We start from the raw sequence: 27,605 nt of genomic DNA, 5'->3' as shown, positions 1-27,605 counted from the left end.
ACCTCATCCCTCCTTGATAGTATTGGCTTTTCCTAAAGACTCAATGTGATCTTGGATCACTAAAATATAAAATGAAGAGTCTTGAGCTTTTGAGCTTGAACCAATCCTTTGTCCTTAGCATTTTGAGGGTTCCACTTTCACATCCATGCCATGCCAATCATTGAGCTTTCCTGAAATAATTATCTTGGAATAGCATTAGCTCAATGAGCTACATGTTGTTATGAATTACCAAAACCACCTAGGGATAGTTGCACTTTCAATCTCCCCCTTTTTGGTAATTGATGACAACATATAGATCAAAGCTTCGACAAATGATAATAAGCATGAAATATATCATCGCTTTGAGAAGTATGTGATAAGTAAGAGCTCCCCCTAAATTTGTGCATATTTAAAATTTGCTTTGGACTGCAAATGCACAAGGAGTTAGAGTCATGGGTTACTCTTCCATGTCACATACATCTTGGTGGAGCGCTTAAAATGACAAGGATGAAATACATGCACTCATCACCAAGAAAAGTGAAAGATCACATAAGATAGATAAGATAATAGCATTCATCAAGCATTAAGTGTAGCTTATGATCAAACACATGATCATCAATGTCTCACAAGCATAGTATCTCAAGCACTCAAAAGCAAACAAGTTTGAAAAACCACCAAATAAAGCAAGAGAGAAAAGCAACACTCTCTCTCTCGAAGCCTATGATCTATACATCTTCTCCCCCTTTGGCAACAAGTTACCAAAAAGTTCCTAGAAAATGCATAGCACTAGATCGACGCTCAGGCTTGATCTTCAGGTGGTGGTGGAGTCCGGATCACTCCAAGGACGAAGGCTTCGGTAGACGCTGAAGTAGACGCTGGAGTTGGAGCTGAAGTAGATGCTGGAGCTGGTGGAACTGAGGCTGTGGCTGGTGCTGAAGTGGTGGCTCTTGTGTCAGCAACTGGCACGGCAGATGACCTCGGACCTCTTGGCACTCTGGCAAAGGCATGAGTAGTAGTCCTGTCTCTCCTCTCCTGCATGTCCTCCTGGAGCTGCTCCACTGCAGACTGAACTTCCGTTACTTTGACATCCAAGTCATAGAACTTCTGTCCCATGATTCTCTCTAGGCTCTCCTAATTCTGAGTGAGGGTAGCCAGACTTTGCTCAATCCTCAGCGTGGATGCAATCAAGTAAGCAAGCTGCTCTTGTTTAGTCTTCAAGAAATACTCAGATGCCTCCTCTTGAGTTGGCATCTTGGCAGCTTTCTCCTTTCTTGCCTTCTCCTTCTTTGCTTGTGCTTGAACTGATGATGGCTCATTCTCAGTCATGACCACTTGGTTATCCTCAAAATCTGGACGGATAGGCAGGTGTTCCTTGTCCAATAAGTATATGCATGTGCCCATCTTGGAGTTTATGAGCTCCTGAATCTGAGGGGCATATCCGCAACTCCTCTTCTGGTCTGCTGCAGTCCTCTTGATTGTTTCCACTATGAGGCTCATCACTTTGAACTTCTGAGGTACATCAAATACATGTAGCAAGTTGATAGCATGGCCTCTGATCATCTTGTGATCACCTGACTTGGGCAATAAGGTGTGCCTCAAGATCCAATTGATAGTCGGGAGCCCTGACAGAAGCTAATGTACTGAGCCAAACTTGAAGGTATCAAGTGCTTCATTTGGGATCTCCTTGTACATATTTGACATTGAGTTGTGGTCCATCTTCTTCTTGGCATAGATATCCAAGTCATCATCTTGCTCCTCTGGGGCATTAATGATCTGTGCCCACTCAGCAACTGTGGATTGGTACCTTGTACCCTCAAACATCCATGTGATCCTCCCATCTGGGTAGAAGTGTGCCGTGGAGTAGAACTGCAAGATAAGCTCCTCGTTCCACTTTGTGAGCTTCTGCCCAACAAAGTCAGCTACTCCACAAGCTATGAAGCTGTCTTGCACTCCAGGATAGTGCTCTTCGTTTTCCTTGATATATTCCCAGTCGACCCATCTCATATCACATACAATGGGCTTCTTATCTAGCAGCACAGTCTCATAGAAATCTTGCTGCTCCTTGGTGTGAAATCTGTAGTCCACAACAGTCCTTCTCCTTGAAGCATATGGGTCTGCTTCTCTCCACTTTCTCAGCCCTGAATCCCTCCTAAGCTTCATGTCCTCAGCCACAGGATGAGCATCATTGTGGTCTGGGATCTTGGGCTTGAGCTTTCTTAGGACATTCTCTTCCTCTTCTTCTGCAGCTTCAGGCACTGGGGCCTTGTTCTTTTCAGCAGCTGGGATGCTTCTTGTGTTCCTCTTTGGCTTTGGCTTTGGAGCTGGCTTGGCCTTGGAAGCAGCTCCCCCTGATTTTATGGCATCTCCCATTAGCTTGGGTGCCTTGGGTGCTGGTGCAGCTACTTCTTCTTCTTCTTCCTCTTCCATGATGGAAGCTTTGCCAAGCACTCTAGCCACAGTCTTCTTCACCCTTTCCATTCTTTTCTTGCTCTCAGCTGCAACTGGCTCTATGGGCTTCTCAGTTGACATTCTGGCCTTTGACATTGGCTGCCTGCCTACTGGCCTTTTGATTTTCAGGCCTGGCTTAGTGCCTTGAGCTGGCTCAACTCTCTTGGAAGTGGCCTCTTCCTCTGCCACATAGTCTTCATCTTCAGAATCTGAAGTTTTCTTCTTTCTCTGTCTCGTGGCAGCTTTTGGCAAGTTGCTAGGAGTGCTCCTGCTGCCTTCATCAGAAGAGCTGGAGGGACTAGTGCCCTCACTCATCACCACTTGCTGTTCTGACACATTCTGGCTATCACTTTGATCAGACATGCTGCAAACTCTGACTGCTGACCCTGTGAACAGACTATAGATGAGGTAGAAAGGATGAGCATCACAAAATGTAGAGATTTTTGCAAAAAAATGATCCAAAAACTTAGTTTTAGTTTCCCACTGAAATCATCTCGGATCTACCGATTTTTAAACTCGGTGATACCGAAGCGGTTTTGGCACCTGAACTGGTGAACTCGGTTGGACCGAGTCACAGTTCGGTGGCACCGAGACTGCTAGGGTTTCACAGAGTTCCAAAATCGGTCACACCGATGAGTAATTCTCGGTCAGACCGAGTCTCACTTGTGCAATGGCATAAGCCAAATCGGTGGGACCGAGTTTTTCAACTCGGTGGGTCCGAGATGGTTTCGGCGGAAACCTAACCCTAAAATTTTCGAATCAAAGCTAATCTACGGGCATTTTGACTGGATAGGAGTGTTTCGATCATGGCAAGAATCATGAAGAACACAATGTGCTAGGAATCAGATTGGAGAATAGCACAAAGATCAAGTCCATACCCTAGTTCGGCGGGGACTTACTACGGCGGCAACGGCGGGGCAGAATTCCCGTTGACGGCGATGGAGACTAGCTACTGGAGGCGGCTGGCGGCGAGAAGACGATCTGGAGACCACGTTGGCAGAGCAGGCTATCGCGCGGGCGAAGGGGTTCGGAGAAATTTCCAAAATTTTGCCCGTGACTATATATAGCCCGACCGTGTCGGTGTGACCGAGTGGAACAACTCGGTGGCACCGAGATTCATAACTGCGTGCAGTTACTGAAACTCGGTATGACCGAAATGTTCAAATCGGTTGCACCGAGATCGAAAACCTAGATCAACTTAATGATCTCGGTAGGACCGAAAGTGGGGTATCGGTCAGACCGAGAATCATAAAGAGGTTTTGGAAGTTTAAGTCTATGACGAATCGGGGACTTCGAGCGCTCCTCACACAGAGTGGTTCGAATCTGACTTGATCAAATTTTGTGATGCAGCATGAATAGAGTTTGAGACGAGAAAAGCATAGATAGCTAGAGGAGGTTCTTAGGCATTCTTGTCCATCCACTTGGCAAAAGAAGATAAAACCAAACAATCAAAACAACAAGTGGATGTCCTCGAATGAGTAAAATATGCAACCAGCATGCTCACACAATAAGATGGCAAATGAAATATGTGACAAAGCATGCACAACCAATTCTAGCATCTATCAAGCAATTTGCGATGACTAGGTCATCTATATATGAGTATATTGACTTAGGAGTCAAGTGAGAACACTTGATCATAGGTCATACTCATCGTTTAAGCTCAAGTGGGGTTACCACTTTTACATAAAGCATTGTTTTGTTCACATATTTAGAGTTGCTTTAGCTCAAGTCTTAGAGTAAAGCTCCCCCTAGATGTGATATCCCCCCTAAGAGGGATGAACTAACCTTGGGTTTTGTCGATGATGACTTCATGTAGATGTTGAAGATGTGGATGCTCAATGTTGATGTAGATCACTTGGAGCTATCCATTTGAGTGAATTGCACTTTCAATACCTACATGGGTTAGTTCCACAAGGAACAAACAAGGATATCCATAGACATAGAGTGATGCACACAAAAGATGATGTCCATGAAAACTTTTAGGTTACCTTGTCCCTTGTCTTACCAACAACAGGGTTTGTGACTCCTTGAACTAGTGCACGATGTGGAAGTTGATTGCACTTGTTCTTGCCAAAATGATAAGAGTGAGGTATGTTGGCGGAGTCACCCTTAAGAACTCTCTAGTTCTTCTTCTTTTGGATCCACATCATCTTGATGGGAATCCTTGGAGTTGTAGTCATACTTGATGAAGTGGAACTTGAAGTAGTCTTGGGAATCCACTTGACTAAGGTCTTAGGAGCTTCTTCAAATGCATCAATTTCCTCTTGAAGCTTGTCCTTGCCTTTTTGCTTGTAGTCTTGTGGTGGAAGATCATCTTGAGCTTGTGTCCCCTTGAAAGAAGCATCATACTTCTCTTGTTGAGGGACAAACTTTGTCTTGGGGTTTTGATCTTCTTCCCACTCAACTCCATTGGCATTGAACTTTCGTTCAAAACCAACACCTTGATTCTTCCGGTGCATTCCTTGCTTGCGCACAATTTCCTCGAATTGCTTACTCCCGGCAAGGCTTTTGTACACTCCTTTCTCTATAATTCCCTTCAATAAACTATTTTCTTGCTCAAGTGTAACTTGGCTAAGAGAATCATTAGTGGAATCAAGAGAACTACTAGAAGCAACAATATTGGATTTAGCATGGTCATTGTTACTGCTAGAGGAAGAATCTTTCTTGTTCTTGTTACTAGACTTGACTTGAGGCATGTAAGTGGATAAGAGTAAACGCTTGGCAATGTAAGAAGAACTTTTCTTGCGGAGATCATCATTGATTGCCTTTAAGAACTCATGCTCTTGCTCAAGATTGAGCTTTTCAAAGCATAATTTCTCATGAGCTCTTAAAAGTTCTCGATGATCTTCGAAGATAGTGTCATGAGCTAACTTAAGAGTTTTTAGTTCTTTAGTTAGAGCCTCAATCTTCTCCTTATCATTGTCATTCGTTTTATCTTGATTAGCATGATTGATTGACGTTTCATCGTAGTATTCATCACTAGAGTTTTCAACAAGCAAATCATCACCTAACAAGTCATCTTCATCACTATTGAAATCAACATACTCGGGGTGTGTTACCTTAGGACCTTTGGCCATGAAGCGTCTTCCAATTCCTTCATTTGGTGAGTCAAATATGTCGTAGGAGTTGGTTGACACAAGTGCTAGACCGGCAACACCTTCATCTTGAGTATCTTCGGAGTCGGAGTGATAACTTCTCTCGGAGTGGCTGTCGGAGTCGGAGCCGGATACCCATTCACCAACATGAGCTTGATGTCTTTGTCTTGTGTAGCTCCTTGATGATTTTTCCTTCCTTTCCGAATCCTTGCTTCTCCGTGAGTATCTTCGTTCATAACGATCATCTCTACTCCTTCTCTCTCTTGGTGGTGATTCTTTGCTTCTTCTTCTTGGAGAATCTTCTCTTCTCTTGTAGGGAGCCGTACACTCATTGGAATAGTGTCCGGGTCTTCCACAATTGTAGCAGTTTCGCTCTCGACTAGAAGATCTTTTGTCATTGTAGGACCTTGACTTGAAGCTTCTATCTTTGCTTCTACTCTTGTAGAACTTGTTGAAGTTCTTCACCATTAAGCTCAATTCTTCATTGAAGTCTTGTTTCTCACTTGATGATGTAGGGGTTTCACATGAGGCTTTATAGGCACCACTTGATTTGTTGTGAAGTTCCTCTTTATCCTTAAGTGACATCTCATGAGCAACAATTCTTCCAATCACCTCCGTTGGCTTGAGATCTTTGTAATTGGGCATCATTTGGATCAACGTGCACACGGTATCATATTTTCCATCCAAGGCTCTTAGAATCTTCTTGATGATGAATCTATCGGTCATCTCTTCACTTCCTAAGCCGGCAATCTCATTTGTGATGAGAGCAAGCCTAGAGTACATTTCAGCGACACCTTCACCATCCTTCATCTTGAACTTGTCAAGTTGGCTTTGAAGCACATCCAACTTAGATTCCTTGACGGAGTCGGTACCTTCGCATTCTCAAGACGGCTGATTTTGTTGAATTCTTCGGGGCACAATCCGTTGAAGAGAATATCACAAGCTTGAGCATTGTATTGCAACATCTTCAACTCATCCGCGGTAGCTTCACGGCTTGGTTCTCTCCCATCAAAGAAGTCACCTTGCAAACCAACACACACACAATAACCCAAACGGTGGGGTTATGTCCAAGAATATGCATTTTCATTTTATGCTTCCAACTAGCAAAATTAGTACCATCAAAGTAAGGACCTCTACGGTGATAATTTCCCTCGCTAGACGCCATACTCTCCTAGGTTGTGAAACCAAGGCTATGATCACCAAAAGCTATGGAGATCAAAGCAAATGGAGACCAAAGCTCTCATACCACTTGTAGGATCGAAAGTATGTCTAGAGGGGGGTGATTAGACTACTTGACCAAATAAAAACTTAACCTTTTCCCAATTTTAGTTCTTGGCAGATTTTAGCTATTTTAGGACAAGTCAAGCAATCATCCCACAATTTAAGCAAGCATGCAAAGAGTATATTGGCAGCGGAAAGTAAAGCATGCAACTTGCAAGAATGTAAAGGGAAGGGTTTGGAGAATTCAAATTCTATTGGAGACACGGATGTTTTTCCCGTGGTTCGGATAGGTGGTGCTATCCTACATCCACGTTGATGGAGACTTCAACCCACAAAGGGTGACGGTTGCGAGAGTCCACACAGGGCTCCACCCACAAATGGTAACGGTTGCGCGAGTCCACACAGGGCTCCACCCACGAAGGGTCCACGAAGAAGCAACCACCCACAAAGGGTCCACAAAGAAGCAACCTTGTCTATCCCACCATGGCCATCGCCCACACAGGACTTGCCTCACTAGCGGTAGATCTTCACGAAGTAGGCGATCTCCTTGCCCTTACAAACTCCTTGGTTCAACTCCACAATCTTGTCGGAGGCTCCCAAGTGACACCTAGCCAATCTAGGAGACACCACTCTCCAAGAAGTAACAAATTGTGTGTAGGTAATGAACTCCTTGCTCTTGTGCTTCAAATGATAGTCTCCCCAACACTCAACTCTCTCTCATAGGATTTGGATTTAGTGGAAAGAAGATTTGAGTGGAAAGCAACTTGGGAAGGCTAGAGATCAAGATTCATATGGTAGGAATGGAATATCTTGGTCTCAACACATGAGTAGGTGGTTCTCTCTCAGAACATATGAGTTGGGATGGTGTGTGTGTTCTGATGGCTCTCTCATCGAATGAGGAGGAGGTGGAGGGGTATATATAGCCTCCACACAAAATCCAACCGTTACACAGTTTTCCAATCTCGGTGGGACCGAATCAATAAACTCGGTCGGACCAAAAATGTAAACCTAGTGACCGTTAGAGATTTTCGGTGGGACTGACATGCAACTCGGTAGGACCGATATGGTTAGGTTTTGGGCATAACGTAATCTCGGTGATACCGATTACACAAACTCGGTGAGACCGAATTTGGTAATTAGCTAACCAGAGAGTTGGTCAGGCAAACTCGGTGGGACCGATTTGCTCTTTCGGTGAGACCGAGTGGAACTCGGTGAGACCGAAAAGTTACAAAGGGGAAACACTGAGTTTACATTGCAATCTCGGTGGGACCGATTCGCTCTTTCGGTGAGATCGAAAAGTTACGAAAGGGAAACAGAGAGTTTGCAACCCCATCTCGGTGAGACCGAGATCCTTATCGGTAGAACCAAATTGCTAGGGTTTGGCAGTGGCTAATGACAAGTGAAACTCGGTGGCACCGGATAGGAAGAATCGGTAGGACCGAGTTTGGCTTAGGGTTTAGGTCAAATGTGGATATGGGAAAGTAGTTGTGTGACGCCCCCGATTTGACCGTACACTAATCATACACGCAAATGTGTACGATCAAGATCAGGGACTCACGGGAAGATATCACAACACAACTCTACAAATAAAATAAGTCATACAAGCATCATATTACAAGCCAGGGGCCTCGAGGGCTCGAATACAAGAACTCGATCATAGACGAGTCAGCGGAAGCAACAATATCTGAGTACAGACATAAGTTAAACAAGTTTGCCTTAAGAAGGCTAGCACAAACTGGGATACAGATCGAAAGAGGCGCAGGCCTCCTGCCTGGGATCCTCCTAACTACTCATGGTCGTCGTCAGCGGGCACCACGTAGTAGTAGGCACCTCCGGTGTAGTAGGAGTCGTCGTCGAAGGTGGCGTCTGGCTCCTGGGATCCAACATCTGGTTGCGACAACCAGGTAGAAGGGATAGGGGAAAAGAGGGAGAAAGCAACCGTGAGTACTCATCCAAAGTACTCGCAAGCAAGGAGCTATACAACATATGTATGCATGGGTATCAAATGGAATAAGGGTATCATATGTGGACTGAACTGCAGAAAGCCGGAATAAGGGGGGATAGCTAGTCCTTTCGAAGACTACGCTTCTGGCAGCCTCCGTCTTGCAGCATGTAGGAGAGAGTAGACTGAAGTCCTCCAAGTAGCATCGCATAGCATAATCCTAACCGATGATCCTCCCCTCGTCGCCCTGTGAGAGAGCGATCACCGGTTGTATCTGGCACTTGGAAGGGTGTGTTTTATTACGTATCCGGTTCCAGTTGTCATAAGGTCAAGATACAACTCCAAGTCGTCCTGTTACCGAAGATCACGGCTATTCGAATAGATAAACTTCCCTGCAGGGGTGCACCACATACCCCAACACGCTCGATCCCATTTGGCCGGACACACTTTCCTGGGTCATGCCCGGCCTCGGAAGATCAACACGTCGCAGCCGGTCGGGAACGTGGCGCGGGCGCGGCCAGAGGTCGCCGGGCGTGCGGTCGGGCGTGCGCACGCGGGTGGAGCTCGACCGCGTCGACGGGGACGAGGGGGAGGAAGAGGCCGGGGGCCTCACCGGGAGCCTGTAGGGAAGTGGCAGCGGGGGTTTGAGGAGGAAGACGGCGACGACGTCGTAGAGGAGGCAGGCCGGGGGGGAGGAAGCAGTCCGGCGGGGGGGGAGCTCCGGGCGCCGGCGTCGGCGTGCAGGGGCGAGGGGATCGGGAGTCCTCCCGATCCAGATCCAGCGGGGGGTGGAGTGGGGCGAGTGGGTGGGTGTTTAGGTTAAGGTTCGGGTGAGGGAGTGGATAAGGAGGGGGGTTAGTGGGCCGGCCGGCTGGGCCTGGAGGGCGAATGGGCCGATCCGCTGGGTCTGCTGACCCGGGGGGGGGGGTCTTCCTCCCTCCTTTCTTTCAATTTTAGTTTTAGTTTTTGTGTTTTGTTTTTATCTATTTGCTTTTCTGTTTTAAATCATTTTAAATTACTTAGGCATTTTATAAAAATGTGTTTGCTGCACCATAATTACCTTTGTAATATTTGGCAACCACCGAACATTTTTGTTTCAATTTTTGAAAACTTTTATTGCCGACATTAAATTTAAGTTACAATTTGACGCGAATTTGACGCGGTCTCGAATTATCCCAAGATTAGCAACAGTAGTCGCAGATGTCATGGCATCATTAGGAGAGTTTTACTGTAGCCAAATTATCCGGGCGTTACAAATCTCCTCCACTACAAGAAATCTCGTCCCGAGATTTAAGAGGGGAGTAAGGGGAAAGTTCTGGTTACGATATGTTAACGGATCTTCTCGAAGAAGTTAATCCCTTCCATTGATGTCTTCAATTCTTTATTCCAATGCATCATGATGAAGTTGTCGTCCTTTCTTCGGGGAACTACATCGTACTTACGAATAGGTAAGGAGCAGCCCTACCAGGATAGGATGTTATAAGGGAGAATCATCTAGGGGTATCCCAAGAATGAACATATGATTATCTCTCGAGTTGAACAAATGAAACACATCGAGAGCAAAGTAAGACGGTGCAATAAGAAGTTTCAAGCGGATAGGCAATCGTTCATTGCCTGAAACAGAGTGTGAAAGGGGTTCAGAGTAACATGAATAAGTATTACCAGAATAGATCACTGGCTAGGAACGTGGCTTATGAATTGCATACAAAGCCACGCGCGAGGAACAACTTTGAAAACAAGGAGAGTCAGGTTTCGATCCTGTGGGACTTGTGGGTTATGGGCCCACCATGTGGGTTAAAAGTAGGAAGGGCGGTAACGTCTTGCACGATCGTGTAAGCAAGGCATGTCAGAGCTTAGCCTGTCAGTTATGTTGGCAGCATCGTTGGTACCAAGGGCGAGGGACGAAGAGAACCTTTTTCCTGCTCGTTGAACGAGGCGGACCAATAGGCAAAGTTCTCGTCCATCGGTGGCTACCAGAATGTCATCAACAATAGTAACAGGGTCTTGCTGACAGAACTGTACACCGAGGGGTTTACGTAAGTAGGAGAATATTACTGCTTAGATCATATAGATCACAAGAAAGGTTAAACAGCCCAATGGAAAGGAAAATGTGATCATCGGATTAAACAACAATGGAAAGGATAATGTGTTTAAACACATATTTCAGGGGTATAACCTTCCCAAGGACAAGCAGTGCATGATATCCATGACAGGATAGAAGTAGAAAACCATTTAGGTAATGGGAGAGGAATTTCATGACATTACCCATACAACGGTGTTTGGATAATTGAGCAGGAAAAATTTAGCATTGGGCTTCAAATGCTCTTGTGGAAAATTGGAGCACCATAGACATGCTTCGAGATAGCATTGGCATGGTCTCCAGGTGAAGATCAGACTTTGGATACAAAGGATCCACCAAAAACAACTTATAGAATAAGTTTTTCAATTTCGTCATGGCAGAATGGTTAACCTTGCTAAAAGGGAAGTTATAACAATAGGGCCTACCGCCAGGTGTGCTAGGCATGACATCACCTTACTGGGTCATATAAAAGACCAGTGTTATAACTCTTGGGAGTATGTTCCAACCATCAGATCTGACCGAGATTCAGATCTGATCAGTGTTAGGAAACCTCAGACTCGGAATGCCTGAGAAAAGGTGCGACACAAATTGACGAGATGACATTGTAAGATTCTCGGGACATGAACTATGGAAGTGAGTTCATCCTTAAACCAATAAGAGGAAGAGGGGGTGGCTGATGGACTCAACGACAATTCCTCGAGATTTCCAAAAGACGGATTCCCACCATTATGAGAACAAGGAGATAACATTTGTCGGATCAAATGATATATTGATGTATGCTTGAGGAAAACATACACAATTAAACTTTGGTTGAAAGGTGCACGCGAGATATGGGCTTAGGTAGCATGATTAACGTTAAAATGGTGGTTCAACAACCAATATTCTAAGAACGAACTATCGACCATCAACTTCAAAGCAATAGGGTTGTTAGAAGTACAAAATCCACGCAGTACCGTTCACTTGTTGGAATCCCGGTTGGAATCAACACGAGGACCAAGAAAGAATGGTGATGGTGAGAAGTATCACGATACCAAGAATTCTTAAGAGGTGGTGAAATTCTCACAACATTCTTGACATAAAAGATGGCAATACTCCAAGGTAAAGGAGAGCAAATGCTGGATAGCAAGGATCTCAAGGTATAACACAAAACACGAACAAGTTTGTGTTGAACGGAAGGCAATCGAGTGGTCGATGATAACACAAATCATCGAGGGCAAGGATGGTATTTCTCATCAGGAATTCAATTGATATCCTTGAGGAGCTCGAAATGTTGATGATGATCATGACAATTTCTGTCGAGAGGTTTCATGGAGATGTAATCGGTCGGCGATGACATCAAGTCAAACGAATGATGAAGCGAAAGGTTATTGGAACCATGGGTACGACACAAACTTGAAATCAAGTTTGTTGTTTGAGGTGAAATGATAAGACAAGGAAGATCGACGTAAGCTTAGCCCATCGTCGAAATTGTGCTCCAGAAAGAAGAACCAGGTAGCACAGTTAAAATTTGGCACGATAATGATATAGCCGAGTAGGCTCGGAATGACGTGATCGAGTTTAGACTCGTAAGTAATGAAGGTTACCAAGAGTCGTTGAATCGTAGCGCGGACTCAATTCAGTTGTCGGTGTCCTTGAGGGTTTTAATGACTCAGAACCCGTGGAAAAATTGGAATCAATGAGAATGTAGTACTTGATGGAGAACTCATAAGAAGTTATGCAGTTCCAAGATAATCTCGAGATACCATGGGGTAATACTCGACGACAGATCAAATAAAGGTTGGACTAGGGTATTGCTCTGCAGAAGACAAGTGCTTAAACTTGCCCGAGAAATGGGATCTAAGAAGAACATATGGTCGAAACCACGATTGCAAAGGATCAATTCACTGTTACCAAAGGATATTATATCAAGGAAATAGTTATTACTACAAGAAGCTTCCATGATAAGTTCCACATCAGGTCCATGGGCATGAACACAACGTTCAAGGTTGACTCCCACTTCTTTAATGCATAACCTTTCATTCACTTCTCGTCTTCGAAGAAGTTGCAGTGTTGAAATTTTATCTGGCGAAGCACCAGAAGAGTATGACTCGTGAAAACTTTCGGGTTCACACGGTTTTAGAGAAGGTATAGGTTCAACCCATCGGGGCATCTTAGAAACATATACCTCAAGCTTCAATAGTAAATACCACAAGCTCGAAATCAGAGCATGGTTGGTCAATCAGAAGATAGGATTTACCAATGAAGAAAGAACTTCCAAAGGAATTGAATATGAAGGACGCTATCGGATAAAATCCAACAAAGGATCTGCCGGTCCATAACAGAGCTGATGTGAGCATCGGCACACCACCAGAGGAAGTAACAATGCAAAGGCATTGGATTATGGGAACAACTAACTAACCCAGAGCTCAAATGCAAAGGAATTTATGATTTTCAAATCAAGGGATCAGAAGCAATGTTCTGATTAGGGATGGATAAGTAGAATAGCCGTAGGGGTACAAGCGACGGCATTTGGATTTGTTGAGAACCAGCTCATGTTTAAAATGACGTCTGAGCCAGAAAGATAATTTAAAAGGATCAACTGATGATTGCGTGCATTCGCACTCATGTTGAATCAAAGGGATCAAAATGACGGTGCCTAAGGATACTAACGAATTTTGCCAGACATATGGAAAGCATCCATAATGCAAGAAGACAAGTATTTGTAGAGCCATAAGGCTGCAAGGATTTTCGGAGGATTTAATAGTATTTCAAAGACTTTTGTGAAACACATGAATAACTGGGGGATGAGCGGATACTCGATAAGTGCGAGAATTATCCGTTTGGGTATTCAGGTGACAATGAACAGCAAGGCACTAAGCTCAAAGGATTATCGAAACAACGACGAGTATTTCGGGGTATCTTGTAATAACAAGACCAACTGGGGATGAATGTACGAATGACAACTGCAAGTAGTTATCATAAGGGTTGACGGTAGAAGAGAAATTGTAAATGCGACGAACACAAGTTCTCGGGTTAATAGCGGAGAGTATCTTCAGGGTCTTCTGGTGCAGCAGACGATCATCAATAACAAGGGGCTCTCCGGGTGAAAGTGATAACGAGATCCTAATGTTAGATTTAGCAAAATCATTTAAACCCGAATAGAAGAGAGGTCGGAGTCCCAGAGTATAGGTCGAGGAATAAAAGATACTACTACCACCCAATGGCGACGTGGGCCCATGGGCCACACAGCCATGTTAGTAAAATAGTTTTCATCGACTAGACTCAACTTCGGCCAAGGAGTTGGAAAGGGGGATTCCTACAGGCAGTCGGCTCTGATACCAACTTGTGACACCCCCGATTTGACCGTACACTAATCATACACGCAAACGTGTAAGATCAAGATCAGGGACTCACGGGAAGATATCACAACACAACTCTACAAATAAAATAAGTCATACAAGCATCATATTACAAGCCAGGGGCCTCGAGGGCTCGAATACAAGAACTCGATCATAGACGAGTCAGCGGAAGCAACAATATCTGAGTACAGACATAAGTTAAACAAGTTTGCCTTAAGAAGGCTAGCACAAACTGGGATACAGATCGAAAGAGGCGCAGGCCTCCTGCCTGGGATCCTCCTAACTACTCCTGGTCGTCGTCAGCGGGCACCACGTAGTAGTAGGCACCTCCGGTGTAGTAGGAGTCGTCGTCGAAGGTGGCGTCTGGCTCCTGGGATCCAACATCTGGTTGCGACAACCAGGTAGAAGGGATAGGGGGAAAAGAGGGAGAAAGCAACCGTGAGTACTCATCCAAAGTACTTGCAAGCAAGGAGCTATACAACATATGTATGCATGGGTATCAAATGGAATAAGGGTATCATATGTGGACTGAACTGCAGAAAGCCGGAATAAGGGGGGATAGCTAGTCCTTTCGAAGACTACGCTTCTGGCAGCCTCCGTCTTGCAGCATGTAGGAGAGAGTAGACTGAAGTCCTCCAAGTAGCATCGCATAGCATAATCCTAACCGATGATCCTCCCCTCGTCGCCCTGTGAGAGAGCGATCACCGGTTGTATCTGGCACTTGGAAGGGTGTGTTTTATTACGTATCCGGTTCCAGTTGTCATAAGGTCAAGATACAACTCCAAGTCGTCCTGTTACCGAAGATCATGGCTATTCGAATAGATAAACTTCCCTGCAGGGGTGCACCACATACCCCAACACGCTCGATCCCATTTGGCCGGACACACTTTCCTGGGTCATGCCCGACCTCGGAAGATCAACACGTCGCAGCCCCACCTAGACCAACAGAGAGGTCAGCACGCCGGTCTAAACCTAAGCGCCCAGGGGTCTGGGCCCATCGCCCTTAGCACACCTGCACGTTGCGAACGCGGCCGAAAGCAGACCTAGCCTAGTGGCCTTCCAGTCCAATCCGGCGCGCGCCACTCAGTCGCTGACGTCACGAAGGCTTCGGCTGATACCACGACGCCGGGATACCCATAACTACTCCCGCGTAGATGGTTAGTGCGTATAGACCAAATGGCCAGACTCAGATCAAATACCCAGATCTCGTTAAGCGTGTTAAGTATCCGCAAACGCCGACCAGGGCCAGGCCCACCTCTCTCCTAGGTGGTCGGAACCTGCCCTGCCGCTCCGCCTCAAAACTCCACTCGCGGGTGCTCCTCAAGCCGACCCGTCTTTAGTCACCACATGTATCATATATAAAGTTTATAGTATATACCCGTGATCAACTCCCAAGTGATCACGGCCCGATAGTATAGCATGGCAGACGGACAAGGATGTAGGGCCACTGATGATAAACTAGCATCCTATACTAAGCATTAGGATTGCAGGTAAAGGTAACAACAGTAGTAGCAAGGACAGGCTATGCATCAGGATAGGATTAACGGGAAGCAGTAACATGCTACACTACTCTAATGCAAGCAGTATAGAGAAGAGTAGGCGATATCTGGTGATCAAAGGGGGGGCTTGCCTGGTTGCTCTGGCAAGAGAGAGTGGTCGTCAACTCCGTAGTCGTACTGGGTAGCGGCGGCGTCGGTCTCGGTGTCTAGCGAGAGAAGAGGGGGGAGAAACAATAAATATTTAAGCAAACAGATGCATAGCGATGCATGACAAGGCAAGTAACGGTGCTAGGGGTGCCCTAACGCGGTATTAGGTGATACCGGTGAAGGGGGATAACATCCGGGAAAGTATCCCCGGTGTTTCGCGTTTTCGGATAGATGAACCGGAGGTGAAATGTTGCAGGTTCACTATGCTAGGGACACGTGGCGGACGAACGGGTTGCGTATCCGAATTCGTCTCGTCGTTCTGAGCAACTTTCATGTACAAAGTTTTTCCATCCGAGCTACGGTTTATTTTATATTAATTTTAAAAGATTTAAATCATTTTTAGGATTTATTTATTTAATTTAATCAACATTATCCAGAATAGTGTCCGCTGACATCAGCATGACGTCAGCATGACGTCAGCAGTCAACTGACGTGTGGGTCCCGATCGTCATACTTTGTTTTAATTAACTAATAGTTAATTAGGTTAATTAGTGATTAGGTTAATCTAATTATAATTAATTAACTTAATTAATTCCTTAATTAATTAATTAATTAATTAATTTTATTATTATTATTTTTTAAAAAAAATCTTTTCTTCTCTTTTTTTTAATTAAAACGTTCTGGGGCTGGGGCCCCCATGTCAGTGGCCCAGAGGGGCGATGCGGTTTACAGGCGCTAGCGGGCGCCGGGTCTCGGGCGTCGCCCGAGCGAGGGGGAAGCGAGGCAAGGTCAGTGGCAAACGCCGGCGAGGAGCGTGGCGCAGGGAGCGGCGCAACGCGCGGCCGGACGGGAAGGGGTAAGGCGAAGGCCATGGCAGAGCTAGGCGGTCGTGGCGAGGCGCCGGCCGTGGCCGCGAGCGGTGAAGGCGCGGGTCGTGCCAGAGGCAAGGCCACGGCGGGGCCGGGAAGCAGCGGGCGGGCGCTGGGGAGGCGCAGCGGTGCGCGGCCACGGCAGGGCTCGCGCGGTCGCGGTCGAGGGATAGGGGAGAGGGAGGAGCAGGGCGGCGCACGCGCGTGCACGCGGTGGCCAGGGGCGACAAGCGGCGGCGCTTCGGGTGGAGGACGCGGGCCTCCGAGCGGCGCCGCGGTGCAGTGGCCGGAGTCGGGCGGCGGGTGCAGCGAGCAGGAGGGCGCGGGGCCGTGGGCGGGCACTAGCCAGTCGGGAACGTGGCGCGGGCGCGGCCAGAGGTCGTCGGGCGTGCGGTCGGGCGTGCGCACGCAGGTGGAGCTCGACCGCGTCGACGGGGACGAGGGGGAGGAAGAGGCCGGGGGCCTCACCGGGAGCCTGTAGGGAAGTGGCAGCGGGGGTTTGAGGAGGAAGACGGCGACGACGTCGTAGAGGAGGAAGGCCGGGGGGGAGGAAGCAGTCCGGCGGGGGGGGAGCTCCGGGCGCCGGCGTCGGCTTGCAGGGGCGAGGGGATCGGGAGTCCTCCCGATCCAGATCCAGCGGGGGGTGGAGTGGGGCGAGTGGGTGGGTGTTTAGGTTAGGGTTCGGGTGAGGGAGTGGATAAGGAGGGGGGTTAGTGGGCCGGCCGGCTGGGCCTGGAGGGCGAATGGGCTGGTCCGCTGGGTCTGCTGACCCGGGGGGGTCTTCCTCCCTCCTTTCTTTCAATTTTAGTTTTAGTTTTTCTGTTTTGTTTTTATCTATTTGCTTTTCAGTTTTAAATCATTTTAAATTACTTAGGCATTTTATAAAAATGTGTTTGCTGCACCATAATTACCTTTGTAATATTTGGCAACCACCGAACATTTTTGTTTCAATTTTTGAAAACTTTTATTGCCGACATTAAATTTAAGTTAGAATTTGACGCGAATTTGACGCGGTCTCGAATTATCCCGAGATTAGCAACAGTAGTCGCAGATGTCATGGCATCATTAGGAGAGTTTTACTGTAGCCAAATTATCCGGGCGTTACAAGTTGAGGGTTTTTGGAGCATATCACTAAGCACATGAAGCAAGAGGCTCATTAAGAAACACCTCATCCCTCCTTGATAGTATTGGTTTTCCTAAAGACTCAATGTGATCTTGGATCACTAAAATATAAAATGAAGAGTCTTGAGCTTTTGAGCTTGAGCCAATCCTTTGTCCTTAGCATTTTGAGGGTTCCACTTTCACATCCATGCCATGCCAATCATTGAGCTTTCCTGAAATAATCATCATGGAATAGCATTAGCTCAATGAGCTATATGTTGTTATGAATTACCAAAACTACCTAGGGATAGTTGCACTTTCAGGGATAGGCAAGCTCATCATGTTGGAAGATCCAAAACAATATAATTCATCTTAGATGTAAGAAAACATAACCCATTATGTTGTCTTCCATTTTCTAATGTCAACTCTTTAGCATGTCATATTTTAATGAGTGCTAACTATCTTAAAAGATGTCCAAGATAGTATATTTATATGTGAAGACTTCTCTTTCTTTATTACTTCCTATTAATTGCAACGATTACCAAAGTTGTGTTTGTCAACCTTCAATAACTTTTATTAATCATACTCTTTCTATGTGAGCTCATTACTCCCCATAAGACTTACATGATCTCTTTGTTTCTTTTTATTTCTTTCTCTTTTCTTTTATTCACTTAGGATCATGGCAAAATAATCAAGCCCTTGACTCAACACTAATCTTTATTATATAGCTCACGGACTCGATTACATAGAAGGATAATAAAGCAAAACTAACAACTAAATCATACTAAGAACTTTTATTCTACTAGATCAAGATATTACCAAAAGGATCGAACTAAGAAAAACGGTAAAGATAAAAGTGATGGTGATACAATACCGGGGCACTCCCCCAAGTGTGGCAGTTTCCAAGTGGAGTGCCCATACCAGATACTCAATTCTTCTTTGTTGGTGGAGACGGTGGTGATTTTTTTGATAGCGTAGGCTTGTCGTCCTTCTTCCAAGGCATAGGCTCACCATCATAGAAAGATGACCGAGTCTCCGGGATCCTCAAATCTGCAGCCAATCTCATCCTTTTGAATCTATATTCATACTCACAGTTTTGGTTTTGCAGGTCATAAATTTGAGCTTGAAGGTGCTCAATATTCTCGTGAAGCTTGAAGATGGTCTCCCCGATGTTGTCGGCATCCAGCTTGTGTTTGTTGGTGAATTATGCGATCATCATGTGGTTGGAGTTGAGTCCACGCTCCACCATCCCCTGACACTTGAAAACTTGTTGCTCCATTGCTTCGAGCCTCGTCTCCATGCTTCTTGTCCCCTTCGGTCCCTCAGCATCATGGATGTGCAGCAACCCATCATGCATCTCAATGGTTTGAGGGTGTCGCTGCACCTCCGCGAGGTAAGGGTTGATGACCTTCTCAAAGAACTTGTCCTTGGGAGCACTTGGAGACGCCATGATAATCTAGATCTGTCAGAAAAACAGCTCGAAACAAACACAGGAGATTTTTGTGTGATACGGGAGTCAAAAACCCCAGGAGATTATATAATGAATTTTTACCGACCAAAATCCGTGTCGTGTACAAAAACGGAGTCCGGAGAGCACACGAGGTGCCCACGAGGTAGGGGGCGCGCCCAGTAGGGTAGGGCGCGCCCTCCACCCTCGTGGAGGCCTCGTGTCCTTCCCGGACTGCTTCTTATTTTTCTATTTTTCTGAATATTCCAAAACGGAGAAATATTGCCTTAAAACTGTCTTGGAGTCGGTTTACTTACCGTACCACATACCTATTCCTTTTCGGTGTCTGAAACGTTCCGGAAAGTGTCCCTTATGTATTCCTCCGGGGTTACGGTTTCAATAACATTGGTTTCAACATTTATGGGATTACCTGAGATATAGTGTTTAATTCTTTGACCGTTCACCACCTTCGGATTTGTGCCTTCGAAGTTGTTGATTTTTATGGCACCGAAACGGTAGACCTCCTCGATAACGTAAGGACCTTCCCATTTAGAGAGAAGATTTCCTGCAAAAAATCTTAAACAAGAGTTGTATAGAAATACATAGTCACCTACATTAAACTCACGCTTTTGTATCCTTTTGTCATGCCATCTTTTAACTTTTTCTTTAAACAGCTTGGCATTTTCGTAGGCTTGGGTTCTCCATTCATCAAGTGAGCTAATATCAAATAACCTCTTCTCACCGGCAAGTTTAAAATCATAATTATGTTCTTTAATAGCCCAATAAGCCTTGTGTTCTAGTTCGAGAGGTAAGTGACATGCTTTTCCATAGACCATTTTATACGGAGACATACCCATATGATTTTTATATGCAGTTCTATAGGCCCATAATGCATCATCAAGTTTCTTGGACCAATTCTTTCCAGACCTATTAACAGTCTTTTGCAAAATTAATTTGAGTTCCCTATTACTCAATTCTACTTGACCACTAGACTGAGGGTGATAAGGAGATGCAATTCTATGATTAACATCATATTTAGCAAGCATTTTACGGAAAGCACCATGAATAAAATGTGAACCACCATCAGTTATTAAATATCTAGGGACTCCAAATCTTGGAAAAATAACTTCTTTAAACATTTTAATAGAAGTGTTATGATCAGCACTACTAGTTGGAATAGCTTCTACCCACTTAGTAACATAATCAACAACAACTAAAATATGTGTATATCCATTAGAGGAAGGAAAGCGTCCCATATAGTCAAAGCCCCAAACATCAAATGGTTCAATTACAAGTGATTAATTCATAAGCATTTCTTGACGTCTACTAATATTACCAATTCTTTGACATTCATCACAAGATAAGACAAACTTACGGGCATCCTTGAAGAGAGTAGGCCAATAAAAACCAGATTGCAGTACCTTATGTGCAGTCCTATCTCCAGCATGGTGTCCTCCATAAGCTTCGGAGTGACACTTGCGTAGGATATGTTCCTGTTCATGCTCAGGTACACAACATCTAATAACACCATCCACTCCTTCTTTATAAAGATGTGGGTCATCCCAAAAGTAATGCCTCAAATCATAGAAGAACTTTTTCTTTTGCTGGTATGTGAAACTAGGTGGTATAAACTTAGCAACAATGTAATTAGCATAATCAGCATACCATGGAGCAGTATGAGAAGCATTTATGACACTTAATTGCTCATCAGGAAAGCTATCATCAATAGGTAGTGGGTCATCAAGCACATTTTCTAACCTAGACAAGTTGTCTGCAACGGGGTTCTCAACTCCTTTTCTATCAACAATATGTAAATCAAATTCTTGTAGCAAGAGAACCCATCTAATAAGTCTAGGTTTAGCATCTTTCTTTTCCATGAGATATTTAATAGCAGCGTGATTAGTGTGAATAGTTACTTTAGAATCAACAATATAAGGTCTAAACTTATCACAAGCAAATACAACTGCTAAGAATTCTTTTTCAGTAGTAGCATAATTTCTTTGAGAACTGTCTAGGGTTTTACTAGCATATTGAATAACATTTAATTTCTTATCAACTCTTTGTCCTAGAACAGCACCTACAACATAATCACTAGCATCACACATAATTTCAAAGGGTAAATTCCAATCAGGTGGCTGGACAATAGGTGCAGAGATCAATGCTTTCTTAAGTATTTCAAATGCTTCTACACAGTTATCATCAAAAACAAATGGTATATCTTTTTGTAATAAATTAGTCAGAGGCCGAGAGATTTTTGAGAAGTCCTTAATGAACCTCCTATAAAAACCAGGATGACCAAGGAAACTTCTTATACCTTTGATGTCCTTGGGACATGGCATCTTTTCAATAGCATCAACCTTGGCTTTATCAACTTCAATACCTCTTTCAGAAACTTTATGCCCCAAGACAATACCTTCATTAACCATAAAGTGGCACTTTTCCCAATTCAAGACAAGATTAGTTTCTTCACATCTCTGCAAAACTCGATCAAGGTTGCTCAAGCAATCATCAAAAGAAGATCCATAGACGGAAAAGTCGCCCATGAAAACCTCACAAATCTTTTCACAAAAGTCAGAGAATATAGCCATCATGCATCTTTGAAAGGTAGAAGGTGCATTACATAAACCAAAAGGCATACGTCTATAAGCCAAAGTACCAAAAGGGCATGTAAAAGTAGTCTTTGATTGATCTTTGGCTGACACGGGTATTTGGGAGAAACCAGAATAACCATCTATAAAGCAAAAATGTGTATGTTTGGACAATCTTTCTAGCATTTGATCGATAAAAGGTAAGGGCTAATGATCTTTTTTAGTAGCCTTATTTAATTTGAGGAAATCAATTACCATCCTATAACCTGTAATAATTCTTTGAGGAATCAATTCATCTTTATCATTAGGAACAACAGTAATACCTCCCTTCTTAGGGACACAATGGACAGGGCTTACCCACTGACTATCAGCAATGGGATAAATTATACCTGCCTCAAGGAGCTTTAGTATCTCCTTTCTTACCACTTCTTTCATCTTAGGATTCAGCCGGCGTTGATGATCACGAACTAGTTTAGCATCTTCTTCCAAATTGATTTTATGTTGACATAGAGTGGGACTAATGCCCTTAAGATCATCAAGAGTATACCCAATAGCAGCGCGGTGCTTCTTCAGAGTTTTCAATAATCTCTCTTCCTCATGCTCTGAAAGGTTAGCACTAATAATAATAGGATATATCTTTTTCTCATCAAGATAAGCATATTTAAGAGTATCAGGTAACGGTTTAAGCTCAAACACATGATCACCCATGGGTGGAGGAGGATCCCCTAGGATTTCAACAGGTAAATTGTTTTTCAGAATAGGTTCCTGTTTAAAGAATACTTCATCTAATTCCATTCTTTCATTCATAAACATATCATTTTCATGGTCTAGCAAATATTGTTCTAAAGGATCACTAGGAGGTACGACAATAGAAGCAAGACCAATAATTTCATCCTTACTAGGTAATTCTTCTTCACGGTGTTGTCTACTAAACTTAGAAAAATTAAATTCATGATTCATATCATCTAAACCGATAGTAACAACATCTCTTTTGCAATCTATGGTAGCATTAACAGTATTTAAGAAGGGTCTACCAAATATAATGGGACAAAAGCTATCTTGTGGGGAACCAAGAATAAGAAAATCAGCAGGATATTTAGTTTTCCCACACAAAACTTCAACATCTCTAACAATTCCCATTGGTGAAATAGTATCTCTATTGGCAAGTTTAATTGTGACATCAATATCTTCCATCTCAGTAGGTGCAATATCATGCATAACTTCTTTGTACAAGGAATAAGGTATTGCACTAGCACTGGCACCCATATCACATAAGCCATGATAACAATGATCTCCTATTTTAACAGAAATAACAGGCATGCCTACCACAGGTCTAGGTTTATCCTTATCACGGGGTTTAGCAATTCTAGCAGTTTCATTATAGAAATAAATAACATTCCCATCTATATTATCAGACAAGAGATCTTTAACAATAGCAATATTAGGTTCAACTTTAACTTGCTCAGGAGGTGTATATGTTTTAATATTTCTTTTACGAACCACAGTTGAAGCTTTAGCATGATCCTTTATCCTAACTGGGAAAGGTGGTTTCTCAACATAAGAAGTAGGAACAATAGGATCATTATAAGTAATAGTCTTTTCATCAACTTTAATAGGTGCAGCTACTTTTACTTCTATGGGAGGATGATATTTAAACCACTTCTCCTTGGGGAGATTAACATAAGTAGCAAAAGATTCACACAAAGAAGCTACTATCTCAGAGTCAAGTCCATATTTAGTGCTAAATTTACGGAAAATATCGGTATCCATAAAAGATTTAACACAATCAAAACTAGGTGTCATACCTGACTCCTTACCATTGTCGAGGTCCCAATCTTCAGAGTTTTGTTTAATTCTTTCCAATAAATCCCATTTGAATTCAATAGTCTTCATCATAAAAGAGCCATCACAAGAAGTACCAAGCATGGTGCGATTGTTACCAGAAAGCCGAGCATAAATTTTTTGAATAATCATTTCTCTTGAGAGATCATGATTGGCGCATGAATATAACATTGATTTAAGCCTCCCCCAAGCTTGAGCGATGCTTTCTCCTTCGCGAGGCCAAAAATTATATATATAATTGCGATCACGATGAACAAGATGCATAGGATAAAACTTCTGATGAAATTCCAATTTCAATCGTTTGTAATTCCAAAACCTCATATCATCACATAGCCTATACCATGTCGATGCATCTCCCCTCAAAGATAAGGGGAAGACCTTCTTCTTAACAACATCTCCGGCTACACCTGCAAGCTTAAATAATCCACAAACTTCATCCACATATATCAGATGTTCATCAGGATGTTTTGTTCCATCTCCTAGAAAAGGATTAGCTAGCAATTTTTCTATCATACCCGAAGGAACTTCAAAGAAAGCATTTTCATTTTCATTTTTAGTAGGTTCAGGAGCAACTCTTTGCTCTACTGGTCGGGGTGAACATACCCCGAACAAGCCCCTCAGAGGGTTACCTTCCATGGTAACAAGTGACAGTAAATTTCAGCACACTATGTAAATTTTTCCTTACCAAATTCCACCTACCAAAGGCGCTTCACACCCCGGCAATGGTGCCAGAAAAGAGTCTTGATGATCCACAAGTATAGGGGATCTATCGTAGTCCTTCCGATAAGTAAGAGTGTCGAACCCAACGAGGAGCAGAAGGAAATGATAAGCGGTTTCCAGCAAGGTATTCTCTGCATGTACTGACATAGGTGGTAACAGATAGTTTTGTGATAAGATAATTTGTAACGAGCAACAAGTAACAAAACTAAATAAGGTGCAGCAAGGTGGCCCAATCCTTTTTGTAGAAAAGGACAAGCCTGGACAAACTCTTATAAGATGTAAAGCGCTCCCGAGGACACATGGGAATATCATCAAGCTAGTTTTCATCACGTTCATATGATTCACGTTCGGTACATTGATAATTTGGTATGTGGGTGGACCAGTGCTTGGGTGCTGCCCTTACTTGGAAAAGCATCCCACTTATGATTAACCTCTATTGCAAGCATCCGCAAATACAACAAAAGTATTAAGGTAAACCTTACCATAGCATGAAACATATGGATCCAAATCAGCCCCTTACGAAGCAACGCATAAACTAGGGTTTAAGCTTCTAGCACTCTAGCAACCCATCATCTACTTATTACTTCCCAATGCCTTCCTCTAGGCCCAAATAATGGTGAAGTGTCATGTAGTCGACGTTCACATAACACCACTAGAGGAGAGACAACATACATCTCATCGAAATATCGAACGAATACCAAATTCACATGACTACTAATAGCAAGACTTCTCCCATGTCCTCAGGAACAAAAGTAACTACTCACAAAGCATAAACATGTTCATAATCAGAGGGGTATTGATATGCATATAGGATATGAACATATGATCTTCCACCAATTAAACCAACTACCATCAACTACAAGGAGCAACACTACTAGCAACCTACTAGCACAAATCCCGGACTTGAAGACAAGAATTGGATACAAGAGATGAACTAGGGTTTTGAGATGATATGGTGCTGATGAAGATGTTGATGGAGATTGCCCTCTCCCGATGAGAGGAGCGTTGGTGATGACGATGGCGATGATTTCCCCCTCCGGGAGGGAAGTTTCCCCGGCAGAACAGCTCCACCAGAGCCCTAGATTGGTTCCGCCAAGGTTCCGCCTCGTGGCGGCGGAGTTTCGTCCGAGAAGATGGCTTATGATTTTTTCCCATCGAAAGACTCCATATAGCAGAAGATGGCCACCGGAGGGCCACCAGGGGGCCCACGAGGTAGGGGGCGCGCCCAGGGGGATAGGGCGCGCCCCCACCCTCGTGGGCAGGGTGTGGCCCCCCTGGTGAAGTACTTGTTCTCAGTATTTTTACATATTTGGAAAACATCTTCCGTGAAGTTTCAAGACTTTTCGAGCTGTGCAGAATAGGTCTATAATATTTACTCCTTTTACAGCCCAGAATCCCAGCTGCCGGCATTCTCCCTCTTTATGTAAACCTTGTAAAATATGAGAGAATAGGCATAAGTATTGTGACATAATGTGTAATAATAGCCCATAATGCAATAAATATTGATATAAAAGCATGATGCAAAATGGACATATCAGAGGCCACAAGGTAGGGGGGCGCGCCCACCCCCCTGGGCGCACCCTTGATGTCTACTACACAACCTTCTTGTTGTAGACGTTGTTGGGCCTCCAAGTGCAGAGGTTTGTAAGACAGTAGCAAATTTCCCTCAAGTGGATGACCTATGGTTTATCAATCCGTAGGAGGCGTAGGATGAAGATGGTCTCTCTCAAGTAACCCTGCAACCAAATAACAAAGAGTCTCTTGTGTCCCCAACACACCCAATACAATGGTAAATTTTATAGGTGCACTAGTTCGGCGAAGAGATGGTGATACAAGTGGTATATGGATAGTAGATATAGGTTTTTGTAATCTGAAAATATAAAAATATCAAGGTAACTAATGATAAAAGTGAGCGTAAACGGTATTGCAATGATAGGAAACAAGGCCTAGGGTTCATACTTTCACTAGTGCAAGTTCTCTCAACAACAATAGCATAATTGGATCATATAACTATCCCTCGACATGCAACAAAGAGTCACTCCAAAGTCACTAATAGCGGAGAACAAACGAAGAGATTATGGTAGGGTACGAAACCACCTCAAAGTTATTCTTTCCAATCAATCCGTTGGGCTATTCCTATAAGTGTCACAAACAGCCCTAGAGTTCGTACTAGAATAACACCTTAAGACACAAATCAACCAAAACCCTAATGTCACCTAGATACTCCAATGTCACCTCAAGTATCCGTGGGTATGATTATACGATATGCATCACACAATCTCAGATTCATCTATTCAACCAACACATAGAACCTCATAGAGTGCCCCAAAGTTCCTACCGGAGAATCACGACGAAAACGTGTGCCAACCCCTATGCATAGGTTCATGGGCGGAACCCACAAGTTGATCACCAAAACATACATCAAGTGAATCACGTGATATCCCATTGTCACCACAGATATCCACGGCAAGACATACATCCAGTGTTCTCAAATCTTTAAAGACTCAATCTGATAAGATAACTTCAAAGGGAAAACTCAATCCATTACAAGAGATTAGAGGGGGGAGAAAACATCATAGGATCCAAATATAATAGCAAAGCTCATGATACATCAAGATCGTATCACCTCAAGAACACGAGAGAGAGAGAGAGAGAGATCAAACACATAGCTACTGGTACATACCCTCAGCCCCGAGGGAGAACTACTCCCTCCTTGTCATGGAGAGCACCGGGATGATGAAGATAGCCACTGGAGAGGGATTCCCCCTCCGGCAGGGTGCTGGAACGGGTCTAGATTGGTTTTCGGTGGCTACGGAGGCTTCTGGCGGTGGAAATCCCGATCTATTATGCTCCTCGATTGTTTTAGGGTATATGGAGATATATAGGTGGTACAAGTACGTCAGGGGAGCCACGAGGGGCCCGCGAGGGTGGAGGGCGCGCCCAGGGAGATGGGTGCGCCCCCTACCTCGTGGCCTCCTCGAAGCTTCCCTTACGTGGACTCCAAGTCTCCCGGGTTGCTTTCCTTCCAAAAATAAGTTCCGTGAAGTTTCAGGTCAATTGGACTCCGTTTGATTTTCCTTTTCTGCGATACTCTAAAACAAGGAAAAAACAGAAACTGGCACTGGGCTCTGGGTTAATAGGTTAGTCCCAAAAATCATATAAAATAGCATATAAATGCATATAAAACATCCAAGGTTGATAATATAATAGCATGGAACAATCAAAAATTATAGATACGTTGGAGACGCATTAGCATCCCCAAGCTTAATTCCTGCTCGTCCTCGAGTAG

The sequence above is a fragment of the Triticum urartu genome, chromosome 5A (genome assembly GCF_056163025.1).
Source record: "Triticum urartu cultivar PI428250 chromosome 5A, HENAU_Tu73, whole genome shotgun sequence".
NCBI classification, from domain to species: Eukaryota; Viridiplantae; Streptophyta; class Magnoliopsida; order Poales; family Poaceae; genus Triticum; species Triticum urartu.
This window is presented reverse-complemented; position numbering follows the sequence as displayed.